The sequence below is a fragment of the Erinaceus europaeus genome, chromosome 2, assembly GCF_950295315.1.
Source record: "Erinaceus europaeus chromosome 2, mEriEur2.1, whole genome shotgun sequence".
Lineage (NCBI taxonomy): Eukaryota > Metazoa > Chordata > Mammalia > Eulipotyphla > Erinaceidae > Erinaceus > Erinaceus europaeus.
In genome coordinates this window covers 94,056,464-94,080,930 of record NC_080163.1, presented here as the reverse complement: position 1 = coordinate 94,080,930, position 24,467 = coordinate 94,056,464, and positions in this window count along the sequence as shown.

Genomic DNA, 24,467 nt, shown 5'->3' with positions numbered 1-24,467 from the left:
TAAGGATTCAGGTTCGAGCCCCTGGCTCCCCACCGGCAGAGGAGTCACAGGTGGTGAAGCAGATTTGCAGGTGTCTGTCTTTCTTTCCCCCATCCGTCTTCCCCTCCTCTCTCCATTTCTCTCTGTCCTATCCAACAACAACATCAATAACAACAACAATAATAAAACAACAAGGGCAACAAAAGGGAGTAAATAAATAACACTTTAATATTATTTAATATTTATTTTAATTATTTATTTTAATTATTTAATATTTATTTAATAAATAAATTATATATTTTTTTAAAGATAAACTACCAGCTAAGTTGCTACTCCTCAATTTGTTCTCAAGAATCGACATGTTCCCTGAATTTTCTTCTGAAACATTATTTTCTCCTCTCTGCGAATGTATCTTTTAACTAGTATTCACACGTCAGACCTACTCACTGTACATTCTCTTACATGCTTCTAGACAATTCACCCTAGGGTGCTATAAACACATCCTCTAAACATTTTCTTGAGAATTACAATATTAATTGCAATTCTAGTCAGAACTATCTAGCTCTTAAATAAAAGGAAAATGCTTGAAGACATATGTTTATATAAATATATAAACAGAGTTCAATTGATTACTGTTTTTGAATTTATTTTCCAGGAAAGAATATGGTTTGTGCCATGTATCTAGGTTATGTGTAAGAATTATAGTTATTAATGTAAAATAGAGTTAGAACATAACTGCAAAGAACTTAAAGAAGCAAGGCTTTCTTTGTACTAACTGCCTGCAGCAAAGGACAGTGTGAAAAGGGGTCACTGGATGACTCAGAAAGGGAACTGCTTTTCTGTGTCAACACCACCCAAATAACGGTCCTGGGCGGTAGCAGTGCAGCGGGTTAAGTGCACAGACCGGTGCAGAGATGCCAGTTCGAGCCCATCCACCTGCCGGGGTGGGAGGGTGAGGTGACATCTAGGGAGGGTGTCTCCTCACAGTCAGTGAAGCAGGTCTGCAGGTGTCCATCTTTCTCTCCTCTCTGTCTTCCTCTCCTCTGTGGATTCTCTGTCCTAATTAACAACAAGGGAAACAAAATGGTAAAAATGGCCTCCAGGAGCAGTGGATTAGTAATGCAGGCTCTGAACCCCAGCAATAACCCTGGAGGCAAATAAAAGACCCAAGTAATTCACATCCTTCAGGTAAAAGTGATCTATTCCATTTTCCCTAAGACCATTTCAAATGCCAAATTTTTAAATCATCTGTGACTTCAGTAATTCTCAGCATGATATCAATTAACAAAAGCAATTCATAAAAGTTCACCACTGAACCATATTATACTTCATATATGTTAGATTTCTTTTATCACTTATTTTTAATTAAATACACATTTACTTAATATATGCATTTATTTACTCAATAAGAGAATGTGAGAGAGAGGCAGAGAGAACAAAGCAATAATTTAGCCTCATGCAGTATGAGTATTGCATTTGTAGCCTCAAGTTTATAAAGCAGGCATCCTCACCGACCTCAGGAAAAAAAGCTACTACTTTGGAGACCCATAAGAGGGAAGATTCAGAAGCAATAGAATGGTACTGTGGTATCTAAATTTCTGGCTTTCTCTATCCAGTAAATAAATAAAAAATTAAAAAATTATCATTTTAAATAAAAAAGAATAATTATAGTGTTCTCTTCAGAAAGGGAGATGTGCAGGGTATAGTTCTACCCAATATTGGTGGTTTTTAAGTTTATGAAATCTTTCATAGCACCTCTCTCCCACTGTTTTTATTGGCCAATTGACTGTTGTTGTGAATTGCAGTACATATAAAGGTAAGTGGGTGTATGTGATGATTCATACTTCTAAAGGGTTCTTATGATCTTACTTCAGTCAGGTGTACAGCATATTTTTTTAAAAAAAGAATCTTATATTTTTACTTACTTATTTTATTTGATATGTAAGAGAGAACTTGAGAGGGAAGGGAGATAGAGAGGGAGAGAGATGTAGAGACCCCAGTAACACTGCTTCATCACTCATGTAGCTTTCCTCCTGCAAGGGGGGGGGTAGAGACTGGGGGTTGAATCTAGGTCCTTCTGCATGATACACATGTACGTAACCATAAGTGCCACTTCCAGGTCCTGGTTCTTCATTTCTGAGTCACGATTCATGGTCACTACCATTCCCTCATTTTACTACTACCCTATCAAATCAGCGAGAAAAAAAGTTGAGATTAAATCAGAAGAAGCTAGATGAACACAAATCATAGTGAATTAATCTAGAGTGAACAGTTAAGAGTAAAATAAGAGATCTAACCTGTGCTGACAATAAGATACTTTTGAGGTGTACAAGCAGGTCAGCTGGTGAGGCACAGAATGTGTATGCCTAAGGCTACTGGCTCAATTTTCGGTACTTATTTCAGTGGTGCTTGGGTTCTCCCCTCATATAAAATTACATATCATATGGAATAAGTACAAATTAAATCTCAATAATAAAAAGATAGGATTTGTTGTGGGGTTTGTTTGTTTTTGTTTTGTTTTGTTTTGTTTTTACCAGTGCACTGTTCATCTCTGGTTTATTGTTGTGCTGGGGATTGAACCTGGGACTCTTTATACCTCAGGTATGAAAAACTTTTTTTCAAAATCGTTATGCTATCTACCTAGCCTTAGACTATAAAGTTTTAACTGAATTCCAGTTAAAATCAGAAAAATCAGGCAGGTAAAGTGTTGTTCTGCTTCTAAATTCTGCTTTTAAGACCCCTTCTGTTGCATTGCTTGCTGCTGTGGTCTATTTACATAATCATTGTTTTGCCTGCATTGGTTTATTCCCCACTGGTTGGCGTGATTTTTCTTCTCCCCACCCCCTATCCTACGTACTTCCTCTTCCTGACACTTCTGTCTCAGGAGATATAAAAGGGAAGGATTTTATAATGAATAGAGATTAGTGCTGGGAAATTGAGCAGATGCAGTCACATCTGCCATGTTGTCTCCTCAGGCTACTGCTAGTTCCTGTGAGAGTTGGGACATTCTCGGAGTGACTGTTCCACCATGTTGTTCCCTCAGGGCATTGTCTATTTCCCCGCGATATTTGGAGTGCTTTGGTCACTCCTTCCCCCTCCCATTCTCACGAGAGTTATTATCCTAACCTGGAGTGCGATGGTTACTCCTTCCCCTTCCCATTCTCGCAAAAGTTGCTCCTATAAAAGCCCTTCTTCTTCCGCACCTCGCTCTCTTGCCAGCGCTCCGCTTCGGTGCTCAGATGCAGGAAAGGTTACTGCGTGAGGCGGCCATTTTCGCTACCTCCATGTGGCCCAACCTGTTTCTCTAGCACCCAACTCTGAGGTTCCAGCACAAATAAAGATTTGTGTTCCCTCTTCGCTCCGGACCTCCTCTCTCTCTTTTCCGCGGCGCACAACAACAGATTAGATTGTTGAACTGCATCCCCGCTCATCAGTAAAGATTGAACTGCGTTCCCAGCTCAGCCATGAGTCCATGGTCATCTCTCTCATGCCCCTAAATCTGGGCATGAGAGGGACGACCAGAATATGGGTGCCATATGCTGGTCCCTGTTCAGGCGCCAGTTGCCAGGCTAGCTTCGCAGACGTGAGAGAGATGACCATGGACTCATGGCTGAGCTGGGAATGCAGTTCAATCTTTACTGATGAGCGGGGATGCAGTTCAACAATCTAATCTCTATTTATTAGAAAATCCTGTCCTTTTATATCTCCTGAGGCAGAAATGTCAGGAAGAGGAAGTACGTAGGATAGGGGGTGGGGAGAAGAAAAATCGCGCGAACCAATGGGGATCAAACCAGTGCGGGCAAAACAATGATTATGTAAATAGACCACAGCGGCAAGCAATGCAACAAAAGGGGTCTTAGAAGCAGAATTTAGAAGCAGACTAACAGTAAAGATGTATACAGACAGATAAAAAACAGATGACATATTCAATAATGTAATTCCTACATTGATATCTTCTTAAGTTACTCTTATATGGACTTATAATATGTCCAAGGGTTTATCCACTTTATATGTTTATATTTTTGGCACTAAAATCACACTTTACCCTGACTTTATGCTAATCACACAATTAAACAGTTGAAGCTGGCATTCTACCAAGTTCAGGCTTACAGGGTGGTTGGTTATCTTTCCTCTTTTTTAGGGCAGTTTTTTACATTTACTATACCCCTCTAATTGTTAGAGGCAATCAGATCACTTCAATCTGTTTGGAAATGTATTTTTCAGACATAAATGTATTCATTTTGAATCATTTCACACAAAAATAGTTATTCTAATTTTTGAATATATTTTCCAGTCCTTTTCAGTATCATTCACCAATTTGAAACTCCTTAATTACACTCAATATTTAGAACCAAATATAGCACTGCTTCTGAGAATTTATAAAAGATGTGCAATTTTCTTGATTCAAAACAAAGTTCACTAAGAAATAACTTTCAGTACTGCACACTGTAGTCCTAAGGACATGGAGCAACTAGAAGAAAAAGGACAATTTTGTTCTGCAATTGGGGAGATAGACGTATGTCATGTATGTTTGTGGGGGTCACTCTACTCACACGGACTAATATTCTCATCCTCATTGTTAGTAGACAAACCATCCAAAATATTCAGTTGTGCTGTGCACTGATTATGGCCATTTCTCTTCTGCTACTGAATATGTCTAGGAAGAATAGCCACATCTGTCTATAGTATTGCACTCAGGAATCAGAGAACTTAGTAACCTGAAGAATTCTATGGTTCTCTTTGACATAAATCATTACAAAATAGTATACAAGAAAAAGATATACTTCAAGTTAAAGAAACTGTTAATTACTAATCATGAAACAGTAATGCTTGGTTTTATCTTTTAGCTTATTTCTACAAGAATTCTAGGTCAGCATTTACCAAATTGTAATGTGATTAGAAATTACTAGAGTATCATGTTGAATGCATCTCTAATATTAAGGGAAACAAAGGATGGAACCATGAATCTGTTTTTCTTCCCTCTCTTTCAATCTCTCTTTCTCCTTCTCTCTCTCTTGCTTTCTTGTTCTTGTCATTAGGGTTTTCATTGGGGCTTAGTGCCTGCATGATTCCATAACTCCTGATGGGCACTTATTTTTCCTTCACAGACAGAGACAGTGATAGACAGGGGAAGAGAGTTAAAGAGAGGAAATCCTGCAGTACCACTCCACGACTATGAAGCTCCTTCCCAGCTGGCACTTCCATGTGGTGACCCAGAACTCAAATCCACATCTTTATACATGGTAACATGTACACACTATTAGGTGAACCACCTACTAAATCTGCTTTCTAGTAATATCTCAGATGATACCAGTTTTGCTGAAGACCATAATCGAGTTATAAAACTCATCTTTGACTTTACTTCTTATAAGTAATTGTAAAATTTCATAAATTGAAAGACAGATTCTGTGGTGGTGGGTGTGGTGTGGAACTATACATTGTAATCATAATATTGTAACAAACTATCAATATCTTTTAAATTATAAAGGGGGACAGTAAAATCTAGATGATACTATGAATTACCTCTAGAGCTGAGTCAAAAATAAGAACATTATTTAATTTTTCAATAGCCAAAGAAAGGACCTACCATAACAGAGGCTTGTGAGTAACTCCTAAAGATCTGGTGAAACCCTAAGAGATTCTGGTAGTGATATACTGAGAAAACTCAGTCTTGATCACAGGAAAACCACCACTAATTGTGGGAGTCACTGCCAACGAGAAGCTGCTTCTAACAGGAGCATCCTACTAAAGCAGGAGTGGGGAACCCTTTTTTCTGCCAAGTGCCATTTGGATATATTCGTGGTTAATACAAAATTATCATTCGTGGTTAATACAAAATTATCAACTTGAAAACCAGCACTGAATGCTATACAAAAAGCTCTTAGACTTACTGAATTTCAAGTCCTACCTCAGAACTTTACAACATCAGATCAAATGATTCCGTGGGCCATATATTGCCCACCACCCAAACGTTCTCCACCTTTGGTCTTAGTACATGGCTTCCATTCTCAGGATCACTTATGATAGAGTATGGCTGATAGAATTCCAGCTAATGGGGGTACAGATCAACCTTACAATGCCCATGTCCAGCAGAGAAGTAACTACAGAAGCCAGAACTCCTACTTTTTGTACTCCCAAAAGAATTTTGGTCCATGCCCTGACAGGGAGAGAAATGTTAGTAGACGGTGAGTAGAGAGCTCTGAGTTCCAATTCCATCAAGACTTGGAGAGAGAAGAGGAAAAAATAAAGGGCATTTGGAAGTAGCAATAGGTGTAGGTATGAATTAGGAAGTCAGGACCATTAAAAAAATGGGCAAATATAAATAAGTATAGAAAGTAAAAGAAATAATAGTCAATGATATCTGTGACCTTAAGGAAAAAAACACTGCAGTTTCCAATGGAGGAGATGGGGTCACGGGACTCTGGTGGTGAGAACAGTGTGGAATTATACCCCTGTTATCTTATTTTTTTGTAAATCAATATTAAATAACTAATAATTAAAAAAAAAAAAACCTTCCAACCCAGGGCCTAGGAGACAGCATACAGTTTCTGCAAAAGACTTTCTTACCTAATGATCCAGAGATCCCAGGTTCAATTCCCAGAAACTACATAAACCAAAGCTGAACAGTGCTCTGGAAAAAAAAAAAAAGCAATACACACACACACACACACACACACACACACACACACACACACACCTTTCTGGTACAAATTGTTTTCTAAAGAATATAGAATTTGAAATGACTTCCTTTTCATTTAAAATCTTTTTTTCTTAATCTGGTATTTAATTCCACTAAGCATCCTCACCTCCACTCCACTTCCTATGGATGATTTCATTCATATGTGGAATATAGATAACTGAAACATATAAATTTGTCAAAAATAAATAAATAGATAAGAGGAAAAGCGAACTAGATCTAAGATTCTGTGAGTAAACAAACTTCCTGGTGGTTATAGGGTCAGGGAATTGTATAGAACTTTGGTGGGTGGTGCCCTGCGTAACTACCTCCATGTGATCTTATAGTTTTGAAATTCGCTATTAAATAACTAATAAAATAATATTAAATTGCAGCTGAGAGGTGACAAACTTGGTTGAGTGTGCATGTTACAAGGTGCAAGGGCCCAGGTCGGAGGCCCCGGTCCCCACTGGCAGAGGGCAAACACTGCAAGTGGTGAAGCAGAGTTGCAGGTGTCTGTCTCTATTCCCTTCTATTTCCCATTCCTTCTTGATTTCTAGCTGTTTCTATCCAAAAAAATAAATAAAGATAATGAAAATTAAAACTAATATTAAATTTTAAAAAATAATTCCATCTAAACTCAATATAGTCTTTCTCTAATCAGTTACCTCATTTCTCAGCTATTCAGCTGTTCCTTGGCACAAAGATTTCAAATTCACATTTTATTCTTATTTGGAGGAACTATGGGTATACTTATCCCTGTTGTCCATCTTCTTCTGAATCTCCAGCTATCTATGAGTCATCAGCAGATTGCATTGCTGGCACTCTGTGAGTCTACTGCTAAATTAGTCATATAAATCTTATTTAAAGTATTCCCTGAGCTCTGAGCCCATGGGAAACCTGCTTGTCAATTCTGCCCCAAAGAATTATGTCCATGTATTATTACTTTCTCTAGTTTGCCAGTTAGTCATCTATTCTTATGAGAATGTCAGTGTGTTGGGACTTATTCACAAGCTTTTTGAGAGAAGCTTTATCAAAAGTATTGCTAAAATCAAGATAAATTATGCCTTTTCATAAATTAACTTAGTTACTTCATCAAAAAATTCAAATTAGTCTGGCATGATTTATTTTTAGAGATTCCACACTAACACCTGCTCAACAACCCAGATAATTGATTTAATTATTTTAGAAGGGATTTAACAAAGTAGTTATCAATAAGTACTGAAGAAAAAGTCAAAGAAGTCCAAAATTTTTTTAAAAAAATCAAAGGAAATACTAGCCTATTAACTATATTTTAGAATTAAGTTTTTTAAAGTGATTTTCTAAACCCTACCTTTAGGAAACTTTAAATTGTAGTGCCAGGTGCCAATTAATTTGAATAATAGTTAAATTCAATAACAAATAAAAAGTGTTACATTGTCCTACTAAGAGGTAAATAAATCTATAGAGGAATCATAGTTGCCACATGTCCCAGTATCTAAACAATGTAATTGTTTTGTGAAATCTCTCCTATAACTGGGACTTAAGGAAGTAAATATAGATGATAGAGTTGGAATTATTTATGAGTAAATTATTTATGAGTCAATTTGCCTTATATTTCTGAGAGACCGAAAGATTAGTTGGGCTTGAAATTATAATCAGAAGTTGCATGTGACTGAAATGTGCCGTGGTCTTAGCAAAATGAAGAGGTTCTTGGCCAGGAAATTAGGAATTACAGAAAGAATATGAGTGGAAATCAACCAAATAGATAGCCAGAACCACTAGAACAAGTAATAGAAAGACACTTGGACCTTCTCTTGTCCTTTGTTTGATCAGATCTTCTCTCGAAAAGTCAGCTGTGTTCTTTCAGGATTCCACAGGGATACACATATGGCCCCTTGAACCTCTTAGGCTCACATTAATAACTTCATCAGAATTGAGCCAACGATTTAATACTAGTTTCTAGTTTTAAAAGACTGGAGACATTTTTTTTTAAATCAGGATTCAATTATGTCTATTTTGAATCATCTTTGGGATAATAAATGGTGGCTAAAGGCGACCAGGAAATGGATTTAAGTTCTCCTATTAGAAGATTCACCACAGAGTAATTGGTAATAACAAGTAATAATTGATAATTTTACCTGTCTCCCACTTTCCACATATAAAAGTCAGTAAAACATATCATAAATAATTTCAACTGCCCATATCAGAAAGCAGCGTGTTTAGAATTTCTTCACAAAATAAAGATTAAAAACCACAACTGAAATTGTTTTATTGTGTTGTAAGCCAATGCTACGACAATAAAAATAAAGAAATGAAAAATAAAATGACTCAGGGGCAGGTGGTGGAGCACTTAGTTGAGTGCACATTACAACGTGCAAGGACCCACGTTTGAGCCTCCAGTCCCCACTTACAAAGGGAATCTTCGAATGTGGTGAAACAGTGTTTCAGGTGTCTCTCTGTTTCTCTCCCTCTCTATCACCTCCTTCTTCTCAATTTCTGGCTGTCTCTATCCAATAAATAAATAAAGATTTTTTAAAAATCATTTATAAAAATAATAATAAGATCAAATAAAATGAGATTCAAACACATTTAGACTAAACTCACATTTAATTAAAGGTGGCAGACAGAGCACACATTTCATCAGAATGAAAGACTAAAAATAAATTTGGAAAGTGAATGAAGTCAACAGCAGATATATCCTAGTTAAAGTCATGTCACAAATTTCTGAGAACTAGAAGGTTGATGGGATCCTGTTTTGTTAGATAGAAACAGAGCAGTATGTACTTTCAGAAAACTATAGGGGAGAAAAGAGTTGTCCATCTTAAGTGATACAAATCCAGGAAGCAAGGACTTAAGAAGTAAGGCCTGACCTTGGGAGTCAGCTTAAAAGTTAAACTCAGGGGTCACATAGCTCATGAGGTAGTACACATACCTTGCCACTCAACTAGCCCGAGTTAAAGCCCCAGAGCTACATGAGAATGTCATAGGACTAGAGACATTCTAGTAGGACAATGTTTCTCACTCTTTCCTGTTACTATGTTTGTTATTTGAATATAAAAAGCAGCACCATGAGGAGGGAAACTACAGATGGACAAGGTCTCAGTTTTTCAGAGAGTAATAAAAAAACTCAGTTGTTTTGTTTTGTTTTGTTTTCTTATCAGAGCCAGTGGCCTAATGTGTGTGTTGATTCCATTGCTCCAAGGTTGCTTTTTCAGTCAGATAGAGAGGCAGCCACCACAACACCAGAGCTTGTTCAGGTATCATGGAACCTCCTGTGTGGTGCTGGGACTGCAATGTTTGGCAATCAAATAGCAAGGCACACATACTACCCAGTGAGCTCTAACCCTTTTTATTTTGTCTATAAAAGAAATATAATGATTTCATTAAATAACTACTTGACATCCAGTTTATTATAGGTTTTACAGATCATTTATTGGCTCTCTTCCCTCCCTTCTCTCTCTCTCTCTTTCCCTCTCTCTCTCTTTCTTTCTTCCTTTCCTTCTTTTCTTCTATTTTAATTGTGGGGATTAATGGTTTAATGTAAACACATTTTTTGATACATGTGTAAAATTTCTCAATTTTCTGCAAGACACTCTCACCTAGGTCCTCCTCCACCATCATGCACCTGACTGCCCTCCTGCCCCCCCACTTCACCTCCACCTGAGTGCTTCTTTTTTGAATTTATATATATACATGTATGTATATATGTATATATGCATATGTATATATGCATACATGTATATATATTATTGGATAGAGACAGAAAGAAACTGATAGAGGGGTGATAGAAAGGGAGAGAGATACCTGTAGTCTTGCTTTACCACTTGTGAAGCTTCCCCTCTGCAGATGGGGACCAGGGGCTTGAACCCATGTCTTGTGAACTGTAATGAGTGCACTTAACCAGGTGCACCACCTCCTGCCCCCCCCCCAGACTTCTTTACTTTGGTGTAATACACCAAAACCAGATCAAGTTCTACTTTGTGTTTCCCCTTCCTGTTCTTATTTTCAACTTCTTTCTATGAGTGAGACTATCCAATATTCATCCTTCTATTTCTGGCTGATCTCAATTAACATGATTCCTTCAATCTCCATCCAAGATGAGGTAAGATGGTGAATTCATCATTCTTAATAGCTGAGTAGTATTCCATTTAACATGAGTCAAGAGGACTGACTGAAGATATGCAACCTGAACATTTGGTTTCTCTTTCTTGCTCCCCAAGAAGACCATGAGCAACAGGGTTTTAACTATAGGCAAAATATAAGAAGGCTTATCTCAGGGCAGAGGAATAAGCACACTGGTTATACAAAAGTCTTTCATGTCTGAACCTCCAAGGTCCCAGGTTCAATCAATGGCATTACCATAAACCAGAGCTGATCAGTGCTCTGGTCAATCTCTCTCTCTCTCTCTCTCTCTCTCTCTATATATATATATATATATATATATATATATATATATATATTCTGAAAAAAAACAAACCTGTCTCTAAAAAAATTGAGACATAAATTGAGAAGACCTTTAATAATTCTGACAAGCTGGTGATGGAGCTAAATAAGAAAGCTTGAGTAGACACTGTGAGAGGCAGTCTTGAGTCATAAAAATGATAACCCAATTGCCAAATAATTTGATTACAGAAATAATTTTCTATTGCCTTCTTAAACCCTAAGACAGCAGGAACCTCCCGCATCCACTATAAAGCCTATATTTCCCCCAGTCCTGGAACCTCATGGGTGGAGCTCACTTTCCTAAATGCCTCTCTCAATTCATACCAAATGATATTGCATCTCCTGATCCCGACCTAATAAACACAATGTGTTGGTATGCTTCTGGATTCTGCTTGTGAAGCCTTCTGTTTTTTATCATCACATTGGGTTCGCTTGTGTTGCTTGCTATGTGTTCTGTTTGCACGTCCACTGTTGGCTGGGCACCCCCCTGCCTCCAGGATATTGGTTTGGTCCCCCCCCAGGACATTTGGTTTAGTCATCCCTGGTTCGTGCTTCTTTCTTCTCCCTGCCCCCTATCATATGTATCTATCCTTTGTTTCTGACTCTTCGGCTGGAGGAAAGAGATGCAAGACAGAACTGGGTTGTGACTGAATTAGATTAGATTAATTTGTTAAACTGCTTCCCCGCTCATCAATAAAGAGATGCTGCTTCCCAGCTCAGCCATGAGTCTTTGGTCATCTCTGTCTCCCGCCCGCAAAGCCAGCCCAGCAAAAATGACAACAATGAGTACCACCTCAGCATGCTGCACTTCAGACTGTGTCCAGAGACATAGGCATGGAATGCCAACCCTTCAACCACATCACTTGGGTGAGACCTTTCCTTTCTCATAGTATTCTCTAATTCCATTTCAGGTGGTTCACTTTATAACAAAATCCAAAAACCTAGATATAGATCGGGTCCCATGAGATAGGGAATATGTTCACATGTAACCATAAATTAGGGCAAAATATGTATCTGAAAGCAAAAGTGCATAATAGTCTGCAGTGAATCAGTACATGCAGCAAGCAAGTCGAAAGACCTAAAAAGACGCCATAAAGTTCACAATGAAATACTGTCTACTTAGACTTAGATACCCTCCTCACCTACTACCTATTACATTTCCCTCAGTCACTCTAAAGGTAACCTTATTAAAATAAGGACTACAAAAGCTGAATAAGGGCAAGAGAACAGAATACTTTAGCAATGATTCTTTAGTCCTTATCAGGCCAGCCCATCAGCTAGTACCCTAGTCAGGGAGTCCTGGGATTCCCAAACAGACATGATGGGCCTAGATTTTGAATATATCCCTCTCTCCATTGTTACTGGTCATCTCTATCAGGAACAACATAATAGACCCCTTTGTGGGTCCCTATACAACCTTGCCCTCAACATAAATCAACAGCAATAGAGAATGTTCTATCCTCCAACGGGGGGCTGGACAGCACACTCTATGCTACACCTGAGGAAGATGGGTCCTGAAATTGGAGAAAATTGGACCATTCCTACTCATGGCCACAGAATATGAGCTCAGATCTACAGGGATGCAGAGGTCAAATAGGTTCCTAAGCTGAATATGGGCCCCAGATAACATCAAATGGATGTGGTTTACAGTCAACAATATTTATACACCTTTCCATATTTGGGAGCTACTATCTTCCCTGATCCAGATTTCTGGTCCTTTTTCCAACCATGATATCTTCTCCAATACATAACTTGGATTCGCTTGCATATCAGATGTCAGGCTCAGGGAAAAAAAAAAAACTAGTATAGTCATGGGCTCTTTGGAATTTTACTAAAATAGGACCACTATCTACATAACGTAGACGCCCCCCCCCCCAACTCTTCGTATGAACTGTGCTAGCCTTTAGGTTCATGATCATTCAACAATTTGTTTGGCTCTATATGTCAACTCTTTTTTCAGTCACCAGGTTCCAGATGCTAGCATGATGGCAACCAGACTTCCCTAGACAGACAACCCCACCAATGTGTCCTGGAGCTTCACTACCCCAGAGCCCTGCCCCACTAGGGAAAAAAGAGAGACAGGCTGGGAGTATAGATCCACCTGCCAACACTCATGTTCATCAGGGAAGCAATTACAGAAGCCAGATTTTCCACCTTCTGTACCCCATAGTGACCCTAGGTCCATGCTCCCAGAGGGATAAAGAATAGGAAAGCTGTCAAGGGAGGGGAGGAATATGGAGTTCTGGTGGTGGAAATTGTGTATAGTTGTACCCCTCTTATCCTATGGTTTTGTCAATGTTTCCTTTTTATAAATAAATTTTTAAGTAAATATAATAATAAAGTTTGAGATGAACAAAAAATATATGAACAATACAGGATGAACACACTAAAGCCATGAATGGATAATAACTAATTTATTATTTCTTATGTTCATGGATATAGAAAAAATTTTTAAAAAAACATTTAAATTGGGGCCGGGTGGTGGCACATGTAACAATATGCAAATACTTAGGTTTGAGCCCCCATTTCCACCTCCAGGAGGAAAACTTCACAAATAGTGAACCAGTGCTGCAGATGGCTCTCTCTGTCTCTCCCTTTCCCTTCCTCTCAATTTCTGGCTGTCTCTATCCAATAAATAAACACAATTTAAAAATTAAATAAACATATTTAAATGACATTTAAATAATACTTTAATCAGTTTACTCAATGTCAGAAGATATTCAATTCACAAAATAAGAATCAAATATAATCAAAAGGAAAAAATCTGAAACAAGGAAGTACTGAAAAGTAAAAAAATATGCTTATGATAGGAAACAAACTACAAAATCTTGAACAAAGAAAACAAACATTCATATGTAAACTATGTTATTTTGAATAAAAATATTCATAATAGTTATTTGTTTTATTATTTTTTTTTCACCAGAGTACTACACAGTTTCAGCTTATGGTGGTATAGGTATTAAACCTGGGATTTCAGAGTAACCATTATGCTATGTTAACCATTAGCTATTTGTTGATTTTAAGATTCATAACCAACCAAATGCTACCGTCCTTGCCACTGTAAAAAGTGAAAGTAAATAAAACTGTAGCTGCCAAAAAAGGAGGGTAGGAAATATATTGAGAAAAATTATGTCATAATTAACTTTTATTAAATCACATTATTAACTAAAATGACTGGGGTGGTAAATACATCAGTAATTATCTGACAGTAACAAAAATAATCCAAAAATATTAAAGTAAAAATATAGAGAAGATAGATATGAACCAAGGAGACAAGAGCTAAGTTCTTATCCTTCAGAATGGGAAGATATCAGAAAGTGTTAAAAGTGATTATTTTTTTAAAAGTGAATATAGTAGGTCCAGGGGAATAGCTCAGTGTGTTAAAGGACGGGATTTGTATGTAGGAAGCCTGAGAAGTCCCAATTTCAATCTCTAGCACTGAGCAGTGCTCTGGTCTTTGTCTAGATATACACCAGTTTCTGTGAGAGAGAGCTTATGTGCACACGTATCCATAAACTACTGCAAAATATATACCTGAAAGCAGAAGTACACTAGAGTTTGCAGTGAGTACCTCCCTAACACTTCCTCTCCACTATTCCAAGCTTGGGATCCATGATTGCTCAACAAATTGTTTGGCTTCATATGTTAACTCTCTTTTCAATCACCAGGTTCCAGATGCCACCAGGATGCCGGCCAGGCTTCCCTGGATTGAAGACCCCACCAATGTGTCCTGGAGCTCAGCTTCCCCAGAGACACACCTTACTAGGGAAAGAGAGAGGCAGACTGGGAGTATGGACCGACCAGTCAACACCCATGTTCAGCGGGGAAGCAATTACAGAAGCCAGACCTTCTACCTTCTGCAACCCTCAACGACCCTGGGTCCATGCTCCCAGAGGGCTAGAGAATGGGAAAGCTATCATGGGAGGAGGTGGGTTATGGGGATTGGGTGGTGGGAATTGTGTACCCCTCCTACCTTATGTTTTTGTTCATTAATCCTTTCTTAAATAAAAAATTTTTAAAAAAGATGCTCAAATAAAAAAAATAAATAAAATAAAAATAAACAGGGGCCAGGTGGTAGCACAGCTGGTTAAGCGCACCTGGTGTGAACCCCGCAAGAACTGGCTCAAGGATCCCAGTTTAAGCACCTGGCTCCCACCTGCAGGGGGGGTCACTTCACAAGAGGTAAAATGAGTCTGCAGGTGTCTTAACTTTCTCTCCCTCTCTCTGTCTTCTCTCTGTTCTGTCCAACAACAGTGACTAAATACCCCCATTCATTCTACCTACTTGCATTGGTATATCTAAATCCTCAGTATAGATCAACTTATTGATATGGTCAGCCCCATTTTGAACTATTATTGTTACAAACCAATAACCTCAATAGCTATAGGCACTCCCCCCCAATATTATGGTCTTCATGTAACATTACTTCCATTACAATTATAGTGCAGTCTCTAATCATACAATTCATGGGAAAAGAAAGAAGATCAACTTATTCAATTGGTCAAACCTGCAGAAAGAATTAAGCATAGGTGATCCTAACACTTCCTGCCCCATTGCAGGGATTTGCAATAACCTTAGTGCACATAGGTATGACTTCTCTCTCTACATTGAAGTAAAGTGAGCCCTGTGATTTTCAACAATTCCTGACTGGAGGTAAGGTTCTGCTCTATTATTACAAGGATCAATGTTGTAAATGCTCAAGCCATATCCTCTGCTATCTCTAGATATCAATTAATAATTGGGGGGGGGCAGACAGAGTGTACCCAGTTAAGTGTATAGCCATTCACAAGGACCTGATTCAAGGTCCCGCCTACACACACACACACTTGCAGAGGAAATTCTTCACAAGCTGTTCTGCACGTGTTTATCTTTCTATCTCCCCCCTTTCAATTTCTCTATGTCCTACCAAATAAAATAGAACAACAAAAAAAAAGGAAATGGGGCCACAGGGAGCAGTGAATTCTTAGTGCTGGCACTGAGCCTCAGAGATAACACTGGTGGCAATAAAATACATAAATAATAAAAATTATAAGATAATAATTAATATTAGTAATAAAATATAAATAATTAATATTCAGATCAAAATATCAGTGATACACATGCTAAGTTGAGACTAACTAACTTGGCAGTCGGGGTATAAAAAGGCAAGTTTAGGAGTTTAGTTGATTAGATGTAAGGTAGTAGCTATAACTATTTAAGAAAAAAATAAATAACTAAATGATACCACAATCCTTTCTCAGAGACCTGACCCATATAAATATTTTTAAAAAATATTCAGGAGGTCTGAGAGGTAGCTCAGAAGATAGCATGCATTTCCTTACCATGTCTTAAACCCTGGTTTCAATTCTCTGCACCACATGGGAACACCACAGACAATACTGGGAGATATCTGTGGATGGCAGAGTGGTGTTTTGTTTCTCCTTCTTGCACATAAAACAAAAATAAAACAACTAGGTTGGGAAATTCAGAGGTATTACACATGTGTGAGGCTTTAGATTCATTCCCCAACAACACATAAATCACTAAACTGGGGTACAACATTGCTTGTAGAAGAAAGAAATCTAAACCCCCAAGGGAAAACAGTATCAGTCTAAAGTTATCTCAAAAAAGAAAAACTTTGAATTACTCAGTGCACAGAGTGCCCTGGTTCCCTGATGCTGATTCAAGGAACATGAAAGAGATTCAGAAAAGGTGACATCGGAGACCTTTATACAACCCCTCTACTCCTAAAAAGCATAATTTCCACTATGAACTGTTGATGTTATAAACCAGTGATATCCCAATAAGAAAATACATGAAAAAAAAGAAGAAACAGGTATTTTCAGACAAGATCTAAAGCTAATAAATATTCCTATGGAGGGAAATTTTTTTTTAAAGTTTTATATGATATGGATCCTGACTTGGCCTGCTCACTTACTGTTTTTGTTCCTCGGTATAATCCTGCTCAGTGAGATTGCCTACCTGGTTGTCCACTATTCTTTTTCTTTCTTTCAACAAGTGCTCATTGAAAGTCCACCCTACTAGGGAAATAGAGAGACAAACTGGGAGTATGGATCGACCAATCAACGCCCATGTTCAGCAGCGGGGAAGCAACTACAGAAGCCAGACCTTTGACCTTCTGCAACCCACAATGACCTTGGTTCCATGCTCTCAGAGGGCTAAAGAATAGGAAAGCTATCAGGGGAGGGGATGGGATACAGAGAGCTGGTGGTAGGAATTGTATGGAGCTGTACCCCTCTTATCCTATGGTTTTGTCAATGTCTCCTTTAAATAAATAAAAAAATAAATAGAAAGTCTGATACTAATCGGTGTTCTTGCTCTTCCTTCTTGGTTTTTCTGGCCACCATGATCTTCCAGGTTCTATCTAACCAACCACCAGCCCAAATCCACAACCTTAAACCCCACATAGGGAAACTTCCATCAGACTTCAGAAATTATGTCAGCATCACTCTCGTCATTGGTAATATAAGAATATTTTAGAAAGCATGGATGGAGATAGCATAATGGTTACTCAAAAAATACTTTCATGACTGAGACCCCAAAGTATCAGTTTCTATACCTCCCGACAAAATCATAAGCCAGAGCTGAACAATAAGTGCTTTGGTCTCTCTCTTTCTCTCTCTCTCTCTCATCAAAATATAAAAAATAAAATGTATTATTTTAAAGCATAAAACTTTAGTGAAATTCAATAACAAAATAATAACTGTGCACATTAATATAGGTGTGTTAAATAATTGCTCAGTCAACATAATGTTAGCATTTACTTCATTTCCAACTCATTTGGGGCATTTTATTTTTAAAATAATTCAAGGTCACTGTGCTGATTCTTTACCACAAGGGTTCCCTTTCTCCAGAATCCCTCTAAGACTAGTATTGTCTGATCTCACTTTGATCTAACCACAGAAAAATACTATTAGTAAGCTACTATTAGGAGGAAAATCAATTTCCAGCAGGGTCACAATCTATGAGTTTATTTCTTCAACCCATGTCCTTGTGGAATTTTCCTGAGTATATCAATTCTCCTCTCATATCTCAAAGATGTGCATTAGGTCCATTCACTGGTCTCAATCTGAGCAGTGCAGGTATGTGTGTGATACAGTAGAATAGTGTCTTATTCAGGACTGGGTACCATTTAAGACCTGCACAGCCCAGACAGATTGACCATCCACAACTCTAGACTGGAATAAGTGGGGTAAAAAATGAATGAATAAATAAAAGAAGTAATATACTTGTTTTATATTAGAAGTGTTTGGGTTTCACTTAGAAATCTGATGATATTTTTGTTACCAAGAATTTGTCACAGAAACATAACTCTTATTTATATCAATTAGCTTAGGGTAAAATTGGTTTCATTATACTTTGTTTCACTGAAAGCCCCAGTTTCCAAGAACCTATTGCTAATGTACTGAACTAACATTATTCCCTCAAGGCAAGCAATTCTACTCAGCTCACATTCAACTTATTTCAGCCAATTATTAATAACATGTATATCTGAGATTTAAAAATAAATTTTTTATTTGACTAGCAAGAGATAAGGAGAAAGCGTCTCTGGCATATGCAGTGCTAGTGACCAAACATGGTCTCATGTATTCAAGTCCTGAACTAAGTCTTAAGACTTCCTTCATGGCCATGGTAATATGAACTTTAAATGCACCTAAAAAAACAGCATCATATTTAGAGATAACTTCACTGCCTTGATCATGAAAATAAAAAAAAATTAGATTTTGGGGGAAATATATTTATAAACAAAGAAATACAATTCAAGTTAAACTAAAATATGGGGCAGCCTTGTATCATAGTGCATTTCCCATCTATATCTAGAAATGGAAATATTAAAAAGGTGCTATGACATTGAGCATGCTACAGAAGATCGCCAGGATATGCTTATTACAAACATTTTATATCCCATTGTTTCAAGTAGGCAGTCCTTTATTAATGGAATGTGTAATAACTTCAAGCATCTAATTGGATCTAACTTAATCCTTTTTTTTTTTTTTTACTACCCTTTAGAGTGGCAACTCTGAGGTAAATAGCAAGCTGGGCTTAATAAAGGTGCTGTAGAAGCAGAAAAAAGGAATGTAAAGTTTCAAAAGCAATAAAGCTTTCCAATTGATACTTATTCCACAGAAGACACCTTAAGGAACTTTGGAATTGAAGTCCTTTAGGAAAAGATTTCAGAACTCTAACCTTGTGAATATACTACTTGCCTTTGATAAAGAAAGAAAAGAATATTTTATTACCAGGCTCCCATCCTTCACTTATATTCTTTCTGGTGAGGAGGTGATCAGGGAGTGAACAGAGCAGAATCCTGAAAAAGCCTTCCATGGAACAAAGTGAAAATACTGCTTTAGATCACTTCACAGGAAGGAGGGAAGTTGTCAATGTGACTGTTTCTGGCACTCTGAGGCCAAAAGAGAGGAAAGAACACTGAGGAGAAAGAGGGAGGGGGAGAGTGAAGCTTTGGCCCCTTCTGATGCTGTGACCTTGTGAGCACTGAAGAGTCCCATGTACGCTGTCTGCCTGCAAATGTGCATAAAATAGAGAGACACTTCTACTCACCACACTTCAGCCTAAAAAAGAAGGAAATCCTTCAGTTCTGCTGAATGCATGTCTGGATATAGCTTGCCTTACACACACAGAAATTAATTAAGGCAGATTTAGTGACTTCGGGGACATTCAGATTTCTGCTGCACAATCAGAAAATATTAATAGCATTTAGGGAAAAAAGGTTATGGAATAAATGTAATTATGGGGGGTTATATTTTGAATTAATGTGTGTTAATGAAATAATAGGCATAAGGGAATGTTTTATAAAAGATATGAAAGTCCTGAGTTATAAGGAAGTGTTGATTTCTTTGATAGTATTTAGTACTCAAGGTCTTTCTCTTAGAACTGCTTGCAAACATTTTACATTCCTATGAATAAAAGAAGGGTAAAAAAAAGCAATATGCGGGGAGTCCGGAGGTAGCATAGCAGGTTAAGCACAGGTGGCACAAATCTCAAGGACCAGCGGAAGGATCCCTGTTGGAGCCATCGGCTCCCCACCTGCAGGGGAGTCACTTCACAAGTGGTGAAGCAGATCTGCAGGTGTCTATCTTTATTTTCCCCTCTGTCTTCCCCTCCTCTCTCCGTTTCTCTCTGTCCTATCTAACAACAATGTCATCAACAACAACATAATAACTACAACAATAAAAATGGTCAACAAAAGGGAAAATAAATCAATTCTTCTCTCTTTAAATAAAGAAAAAGAAGAGAAAAGAAAGAAAAGCAGAGAGAGGCAACTGTTAGAGCACACGTTACAATGCACGAGCATCCAGGTTCAAGCTCCTAGCCCCTACCGGACAGGAGGAAAGCTTTACAAGCAGTGAAGTAGCGCTGCAGGTCTCTTCCCCTCCCTCTCTATCTTCCTTTCCCCTCTTAATTCTGTTCTGTCAATAAAGGGGAAAACTGTAACACAAAACAAACAAACAAAAAATGGCAGCTAAGAATGGCAGATTCATTGTGCAGGCACCAAGCCCCCAGGAGCAATTATAATAAAAGAAAAATTGAAAGGGGAGAAAATAAGCAAGGGTATCAGAGCAAAGAATGTAGGTGCTGCCAGACTTGGGAAACCGACACTTGAAGGATTCTTTAATTTAACATAAATTCCTTAGCCAACCAATTTTTGTAAGTCTAAACTTTATTTTCTAAAATATATAAAATGAACAAATTTGAAAGTCAAGTTTCAAATTTTCCAAAAATAGGTGAAAAAAATGAAGATAAAGACAATTTTCCTTTTAGAAAACCAGTTAAGTGCCAAAGATATTTTAGTACTGCAACAGTTATTTTCTTGAATGACTTACATCCTTTGAACAATACTTTGTTATATTAAATTCATAACTGCTATATCGAAGCATAGTTCTAGATATTTGGGATACAACAGTGACTAAAACATAAAGAAGCCTGAACTCCATAAGGATCCCGGTTCGAGCCCCCAGGTCCTCCCTCCCCGCAGGGGAGTTGCTTCGCCAGTGGTGAAGCAGGTTTACAGGTGTCTATCTTTATCTCCCCCTCTGTCTTCCCCTCCTCTCTCCATTCTTCTCTGTCCTATCCAACAACAACAACAACATCAACAACAATAATAACTACAACAACAATAAAAACAATAAGGGCAACAAAAATAAAATAACTAAATATTTTTAAAAGTTTTTCTAAAGAAGCCTGAACTCAAAAGGGCATACTTTCTCAGAGGGGAACAAGCAATTAAAAATAATTACAGTAAATTAATAAATAGCATAGTGTATTAGCAGGTGGTAGTACTATGGAAATAAGCAATCAAGTGAAAAGATCAATTCTCAGCATATGAAAGTAGTTTGTACTTTCAAAGAGGGTCACTGCTGGCATAGCCTTTCCAAAAAGTGACATTTGAAAAACAAATGAAAAGAGGAAATCAGACTTATACGAGAATATGAAACATTCATCTCAGTGTGTTGGGTGTAGAGACTACTAGGTGATATATATGATGGTGACAATTTATGAAAGTTCTTTTCTGATTGCTTTAATTTTCTCATTGGAATATGGAACAAAGTAATCAGTTCAGGAAAAAATACAAGAAAGGAGAACTCAGAAATCTGATATTAATTTATATGCAATATTGTCTAGAAGAGGGACAAATAAATAGAGAGATGAATTATGATTGTCAGGCAGCATTAAAAGTCCACTGGTTCTCATCATGGGAAAACCCAATATTTATGATACGACTGCTATTGTTTCTCCAGTTACCATCATGGACAATAGCATAAATACAGAGTAGGTAAGGCAAAGATTTTTTAATTCAGAATGATGAAACAATAATTTTATGAGTAAATGTAATGGGTAGATTAAATACATTATCATGAAACTCATGCTCAATAAGAGATAAGAAAATAAAAGACTGAAGGTAATAAAAAAGTACTATCATACTGTCAATGGCACCTAGCAGGACCAAAGCTTTTAAGGGTCAGAATAATTGAGTTCCTGGGAAAATAATAAGATGGAGAGGTTAGTGTAAGATGAAAAGTTTAGATATTGAAGGGACTGCACCTATTAATAATTATATAAATCATGATATGGCTGTGGGAAAACGAGCAAAAAAGACAAAATGAGGAAAAAACAGCTGAGCAGACAGTGAAAAAAAACCTGAAAGGCCAGACTGTCAGAAAGTTCATCTGGTGGGGAACAATCATATTATATAGCAGATTTCTATTAACACTAGCCTTAATGGATTCTTACTGTCTAACTCAGTACTTAGAAGACTCTGTACCCAGAAAGTCATCTGCAAATTCCTCAAGCATGGATGGAGTCAACAGCAATGACATTCATGAAGCAAAGGCCCCTGTTATGGGAATAAAAAACAGTTTCTTACTCCAGTTATGGGAATACAAAAAGTAATTTACTGAAGCACAGTAACCATAAAGATACTGAGATGAGATCTAGAATGTTTACAGACTCAACCACCACTACTAATATCCTAAAGCAGTTTACTCAAGTACTCATTGTTTGTGCTGCTTTCTGCTTTAGTCAACTCTTTGACTTTGGAATTCTTGACGCATTATAAAACTTGCTAATAAAGACTATGGCTGGGGTCGGAAGGTAGTGCAGCGGGTTAAGTGCATATGGCATGAAGTGAAAGGACCAGCTTAAGGCTCCCAGTTCGAATCCCCGGCTCCCCACCTACAGGGGGTTCACTTCACAGGTGGTGAAGCAGGTCTGCAAGTGTTTATCTTTCTCTCTCCCTCCTCTCTTGATTTCTCTTTGTCCTATAAAGAGAGAGAGAGAGAGAGAGACAGACAGACAGACAGACAGACTATGGCCCTGAAAAGAACCCTTAGACCTAACACCCATTTGGATATAACAAATGATACTCAACGCTTTAACAGCTGGAAGAAAGAGCAAGTTCCTCAGATAAAGAAGGACTAGAAAACCTGAATAAGGGCAAGAGACTGGCTCAATTAATGGCAGACTTTTTGGTCACTATCAGGCCACCTCATCACCTGGGGCTCTCATCAGGAAGTTCATGGGTTTCCCATAGATACAATGAACCTAGACCTCTAATAGACCCCTCTCTCCACCATTACTGGTCACTTCCATCAGGAAAGCTAGCATAAATTCTTTTGAGGGTCTCTCCAGGACCATGCCTGCACTATGAAGTAGCAATGATAGGGACTGCACCACTTTCCTATGGGAGGCTGGATCAGCCTACTCTGCCACTGGAGGAAGACTGGTCCTGAAATGAGTGCAATCTATAATAGTCCTGCTGTGAACATGGACTGAGAGCCCAGATTGACTGGGTCTTGGAGGTTATACAAGCTAAATATGAATATACATGGGCCCTGGGTCAAATTGATATGGTAAACAATTCATTGTATCTATATATTTTCTTTAAGTTGGGAACTACTCTTTGCATAATCTGTCTTTCTAGTTCTATTCTCAACTCTGACAAGATCTTCCCAGATAATTATTTTTAGTCCACCTCCATGTTAACTGTCAAGCTCAAGCAAAAATTACTAAAGTCATGGGCCCCTAGGAACATAACTAAAGTAGACTTCCTAACTTCTTTCTACATTAAAATCCCTATTCTCACCTACTCTCTTCCTGCTTATTAAACACTTTGCCCTGCTTTATATCTTAACTGCCTCTAAGTCTGGGCAGATGCCTCACCAATGAGTCCCAGAGCTTCACCTCTCCAGATCCATACCCTACTAAGGAAAGATAGGAAAAAGCTGGGGGTATGAATTGGACTGCCAGCATCCATGTTCAGCAGAAAAGCAATTATAGAAGCCAGAATGCCTACTTTCTGTACCCCATAAAGAAATTTGGTCTATACTCTCAGAGGGGGAGAAATGTTAGAGGAAGATGACTAGAGGGTTCTGAAACCCAATATCACCAAGAAACAGAAAGAGAAGATGAATAAAGGAAAGACATTAAGAAGTAGTAATAGGGGAGTCGGGTGGTAGCTCAGCAGGTTAAGTGCAGGTGACAAAAATATAGATGAAAAGATATGACTTAGAAATAAGTCATCCACCATCTGTGACCTTTAGAGAACCAATGTAGTTTCTAATAATGGAGATAAGGACACAGAACTCTGGTGCTTGGAATAGTGTGAAACTGTACCCCTGTTATCTTGTAATTTTTAGAACCAATATTAAACCACTAAAGGAGGAGCAGGAGGAGAAAAAGAAGAAGGAAGAGGGAGTTGGGCGGTAGCGCAAGGACTGTCATAAGGATCCTGGTTCTAGCTCTCAGCTCCTCACCTGCAGGGGGTCACTTCACAGGTGGTGAAGCAGGTCTGCAGGTGTCTATCTTTCTCTCCCCCCTGTCTTCCCCTCCTCTCTCCATTTCTATCCTATCCAACAATGACAACATCACA